Below are 6,014 nucleotides of genomic sequence, written 5' to 3' on the forward strand. Positions count from 1 at the left end.
CAGAGGGACCATCGCATAGAGGGGTGAGCACGGGGAGACCCTGCCATAGAGGGGTGAGCGCGGGGAGACCCAGCCGTAGAGGGGTGAGCACGGGGAGACCCTGCCGTAGAGGGGTGAGCACGGGGAGACCCTGCCATAGAGGGGCGAGCACAGAGGGACCATCGCATAGAGGGGCGAGCACAGAGGGACCATCGCATAGAGGGGTGAGCGCGGGGAGACCCTGCCGTAGAGGGGCGAGCACAGAGGGACCATCGCATAGAGGGGTGAGCACGGGGAGACCCTGCCGTAGAGGGGTGAGCACGGGGAGACCCTGCCGTAGAGGGGCGAGCACGGGGAGACCATCGCGTAGAGGGTTGAGCGCGGGGAGACCATCGCGTAGAGGGTTGAGCGCGGGGAGACCCTGCTGTAGAGCGGTGAGCGCGAGGAGAGCCTGCTGTAGAGGGGTGAGCGCGGGGAGACCCTGCTGTAGAGGGTTGAGCGCGGGGAGACCCTGCCGTAGAGGGGTGAGCGCGAGGAGAGCCTGCCGTAGAGGGGTGAGCGCGGGGAGACCCTGCCGTAGAGGGGTGAGCGCGAGGAGACCCTGCCGTAGAGGGGTGAGCGCGAGGAGAGCCTGCTGTAGAGGGGTGAGCGCGGGGAGACCCTGCCGTAGAGGGGTGAGCGCGAGGAGAGCCTGCCGTAGAGGGGTGAGCGCGGGGAGACCCTGCCGTAGAGGGGTGAGCGCGAGGAGAGCCTGCCGTAGAGGGGTGAGCGCGGGGAGAGCCTGCCGTAGAGGGGTGAGCGCGGGGAGAGCCTGCCGTAGAGGGGTGAGCGCGGGGAGAGCCTGCCGTAGAGGGGTGAGCGCGGGGAGAGCCTGCCGTAGAGGGGTGAGCACAGAGGGACCATCGCATAGAGGGGTGAGCATGAGGAGAGCCTGTCGTAGACAGGTGAGCGTGGGGGGACTGTGCTGTAGAGGGGTGAGTGCGCAAACCAGGGGGAGTTTGTTTGACCCCCCCCCCCCCCCGCAGAAGTTTAGCACCAGCCGCCACTTTTCAAGACTGAGGGCTCTTGAGAGGAGTACTGAGGAGGGCTGCTGTCATGTTTTCCGGATCCATGTTCTGCCTGCATTGCACAGAGAAGCACAGAGACCCAGTGATGACATCATTGGGTGTAAATGAAGGTATATAATGAAAATGGAAAATCAGTTCTAAGTAATACAGGAGTGTCACTTCTCAGCCCCAAGACTGCTAATTGCTCAATGAATGGAGCAACAACGCTGTCAGTTCTCTGTTGCTGTTCCCCGTCCCGTGTTCTGCGGCTCCCCCTCCCCCACTCCCAGTCCATATCTAAACAGATTCAGGTACTTGTACTAATTGTATGTAAGAATACAGGAATGTGCAACCGCATATTATTAAACATTTAAAAAAAACACCAATAAATATCTGCCTGGAGTTCAGCTTTAACCCTCCGCTATGTCAATTCCTCCAAACAGTCCCGCCACAATCTCCGGGGAAACAGTCAGACGCAAGATGGATCTGAAGCAAAAGTGACACCCTCAATAAACTCTCGTCAGGTCACCGTCCAAAAAGGCCAAGTCATTTCCTTGGCAAAACTTCATCTGGAGAGATTTTCCTCCTCCGAGCTCAGCGCAGGCCGGTCACTCAGAAGAGGCAGCCAACGCAAGCTGACAAAATACACGACTTTCTACTGTGCAGAATATAAAGGGACACTCCGGCTATGTAGCCATTAAAAAATTAGATACAAAGTAACATTGTTTATAAACATTAATCAGACGAGAGATACAAAGTAACATTGTTTACAAACATTGATCAGACAGGAAATAGAGAGATACAAAGTAACATCCTGTATAAACATTAATCAGACGAGAGATACAAAGTAACATTGTTTACAAACATTGATCAGACAGGAAATAGAGAGATACAAAGTAACATCCTGTATAAACATTAATCAGACGAGAGATACAAAGTAACATTGTTTACAAACATTGATCAGACAGGAGATAGAGAGATACAAAGTAACATTGTTTATAAACATTGATCAGACAGGAGATAGAGAGATATAAAGGATTTTTTTTTATAAACATTGGTCAGTAGAAGGAGATAGAGAGATACAAACTGACCCTTTAAAGTGGTTTTAAACCCTTACAAACACACTTTGACCTACAGGTAAGCCTAGATTAAGGCTTACCTGTAGGTCCAAGAAATATCTCCTAAACCTACACGGTTTAGGAGATATTTCCCGAAAGACAGGCACCACTGTCTATGGCGCATGCGCCGTAGACAGCGGCGCGCAGGCGCACTGAGCGCGCCACGGACAATGGCGATATGCCGCGAATGGCGGCTCCCGTGCGTATGCGCGGGAGTGACGTCATCGCGGCTTCGCCGAATGACAGCGGCGGAGCGGTGAGACTCACCGAGAAGATGGATGCGGTGGACTACAGGGGACAGCAGTGACTTCACTGGCTCCTGTGTCAGGTAAGTGACACATAATGGACTACTATGCGATGCGATGCGATGCATAGTAGTCCATTATGCTTTACCTTTGCAGGGAATGAAAGAGGAAGTAAACTCATCAGGGTTTACTTCCTCTTTAAGTCAGGAGTGCCCAACCTTTTGAAGAGTGAGGGCCACCTAAGCGACTTGGTAACCGGTCGCGGGCCACAACGAGCGGAGCAGATGCATGGCAGCCCACTCTACTCTATAGAGCCCATTCTACTTTTTTTTTCATTTTTGCGGATCGGATTGGAGGTAGGCGTTTGTAAGCGGACGCAAGCCCATTTACATCTTCTACTTTTTAGGGGTGAATGGAGGGTCCAATTAGGTCGGACTGACCGCGTGAAAGGGGCCTATGGCTCAGTGCAGGTAACCCCCAGGTGCACTGCGCTGCACCTGCGGATCAGTTTGAAAGCAGCCCAGTAACCACTGCAGAACAGATATGCCCCCATATATACACTGTGGTTTTAGTGATAAACTTACTATCAATAACAGTATTCTATTCCATCACAGAGTAGGAGGTCACGGGCCACATGTGGCCCCCGGGCCACTGGTTGGGCACCCCTGCTTTAAGTAAAGATCTCATACATAGAATTTTAGATACATTTATAAATGTGTTGGCATGAGAGTTATTAGATTGGTCAACCTGAACCGCTGGGATGATGTACATCGAGCGAACCCCACACATTCATGGAGGAGAAGTGTGTGTGTGTGTGTGTGTGTGTGTGTGTGTGTGTGTGTGTGTGTATATATATGTATATATATATATATATATATATATATATATATATATATATATATATATATATATATATGCACACCCACATACATACACACATTATATATATATATATATATATATATATATATATATATATATATATATATATATATATATATATATATACACACACACACACATATATACATACACACACACACACACACACACACACATACATACATACATACAGGGACATCTCAAAATTAGAATATCATCAAAAAGTTTATTTCACTAATTCAATTCAAAAAGTGAACCTCATATATATATATTATATTATATATAGATAGACACAGAGTGATCCATTTCCATAATTTCTTTCTTTTAGTTTTGAAGATTATGGATTACAGCGAGTGACACCCCAAAATTCTGTATTTCAGAAAATTTTAATATTACAGAAGACCAACGAAGAAAGGATTTTTAATCCAGAAATGTTGTCTTAGGCTGGCCATACATTATACAATTTTCTTCTATAGATTTCCTTTAGATTTACCAAAACCATATAATATGAGGTCAAATCTGAACACTTTCAGTTCATGTGCAATCAGACAGGCCCTTGTACTACACAGTTGAAGGTAAATCTAAAGGAAATTGAATAAGGATTTGTATGGTGTATGGCCAGTTTTAGTGATAAGTCTGTCCATGTACAGTATAATATGCACTCAATACTTGGTCGGGGCCCCTTTTGCATGAATTATGGCATCAATGCGGAGTGGCATGGAGGCGATCAGCCTGTGGCACTGCTGAGGTGTTATGGAAGCCCAAGTTGCTTTGATAGCGGCCGTCAGCTCGTCTCCATTGTTGGGTCTGTTGTCTCGCATCTTCCTCCACAGATTCTCTATGGGGTTTAGGTCAAACCAGTTTGCTGGCCAATCAAGCACTTAGCACAGTGATTGTAGCCCATGATCACGTGACCAGGTATTGGTAGTTTTGGCAGTGTGGGCAGGTGACAAGTCCTGCTGGAAACTGAAATCGGCATCTCCATAAAGCTGGTCAGCAGATGGAAGCATGAAGTGCTCTAGAATTTCCTGCTAGAGGGCTGCTCTGACTTTGGACTTAAAGTGGAGTTGCCCCCCAAAAAATAAAACTACTTAAAATTCTTAAAAAAAATCAAAAAAAAATAATTGGCAAAAAAAAAAATTTTTACTCACCTCTAAATACCGGTTGCTAGGGGGTCCCTCGTAGTCTGCCTTCTTCATTGCCCGGGCTGGTGACATCACTTCCCCTCGCGCCGCACATTCACCTGGGACCTGTCACGTGTCCCAGGTGACTGTACGGCGTATCACGGCGCCCTGCGCCGCTCGCGCATGCGCAGTGGGTGCCCGGCTGTGAAGCCACAGCCGGGTGCCCACAGTATGCATGACGGCGCCGCGAGCGGAGCGGGGAGCGAGGGGGGGGCTTCGTTCCCCCGCATCGCTGGAACCCGGGACAGGTAAGTGTCCGATTATTAAAAGCCAGCAGCTGCAGTATTTGTAGCTGCTGACTTTTAATTTTTTTTTTTTAGGGGGTACCCCACTTTAATAAAACAGCACCAACAGATGACACAACTCACTCACTGTGGAGACTTCACACTGGACCTCATGCAACTTGGATCCTGTGCCTCTGCACTCCTCCTCCAGACTCTGGGACCGCGATTTCCAAATGAAATGCAAAACTTTTCCACAGTCAGTGATGATTTGGGGAGCCGTGTCATCTGCTGGTGTTGGTCGCCACTGTGTTTTATCAAGTCCCAAGTCTGCGCAGCTCTCCTCCCAGCAGGAAATTCTAGACCACTTCATGCTTCCCTCTGCTGACCAGCTTTATGGAGATGCCGATTTCATTTTCCAGCAGGACTTGGCACCAGGGCCATCTTAACAGCATCATGGGCGCCTGGGCAAAGTAATGCACTGGGGCTCCCTACAAGCCTGTCCCAGTTTTTGCACCTACTCTCAAGAATTAACGTATAATTCCTCACTGTGCCCAACCTTGCAGCCTCACCATGGCCCCATTTCAGCCTCCCCATGGCCCCACGTTTCAGCCTCACCGTGCCCAACGTTGCAGCCTCACCGGGCCCAACGTTGCAGCCTCACCGTGCCCAACGTTGCAGCCTCACCGCGCCCAACGTCGCAGCCTCACCGCGCCCAACGTCGCAGCCTCACCGCGCCCAACGTCGCAGCCTCACCGCGCCCAACGTCGCAGCCTCACCGCGCCCAACGTCGCAGCCTCACCGTGCCCAAAGTTGCAGCCTCACCGTGCCCAACGTCGCAGCCTCACCGTGCCCAACGTCGCAGCCTCACCGTGCCCAACGTCGCAGCCTCACCGTGCCCAAAGTCGCAGCCTCACCGTGCCCAACGTCGCAGCCTCACCGTGCCCAACGTCGTAGCCTCACCGTGCCCAACGTCGCAGCCTCACCGTGCCCAACGTCGCAGCCTCACCGTGCCCAACGTCGCAGCTTCACCGTGCCCAACATTGCAGCCTAACCGTGCCCTCATTGCAGACTCTATGTGCCCCTATTGCAGACTCAATGTGCCCCATGCAGCCTCACCGTGGAAGAGGAGAGCCGGAGATCCCAGAGCGGATAGCTGCTGTTAACTTGCCTCCGTTCCGCTTGCTGTCACACACAGCCCCGCCTCCTCCAAACCCCACGCCTGTGATAGGCAGAACACATCCCAGCACTGGCCCCACATTCTGTCTATCACAGGCACAGGGGTTAGGAGGAGGCGGGGCTGTGTGTGACAGCAATAGGAGCAGAGGCAATTCCAATG

This window comes from Lithobates pipiens, unplaced genomic scaffold (genome assembly GCF_037356315.1).
Source record: "Lithobates pipiens isolate NorthernLeopardFrog02 unplaced genomic scaffold, aLitPip1_a1.2 Scaffold_27, whole genome shotgun sequence".
NCBI classification, from domain to species: Eukaryota; Metazoa; Chordata; class Amphibia; order Anura; family Ranidae; genus Lithobates; species Lithobates pipiens.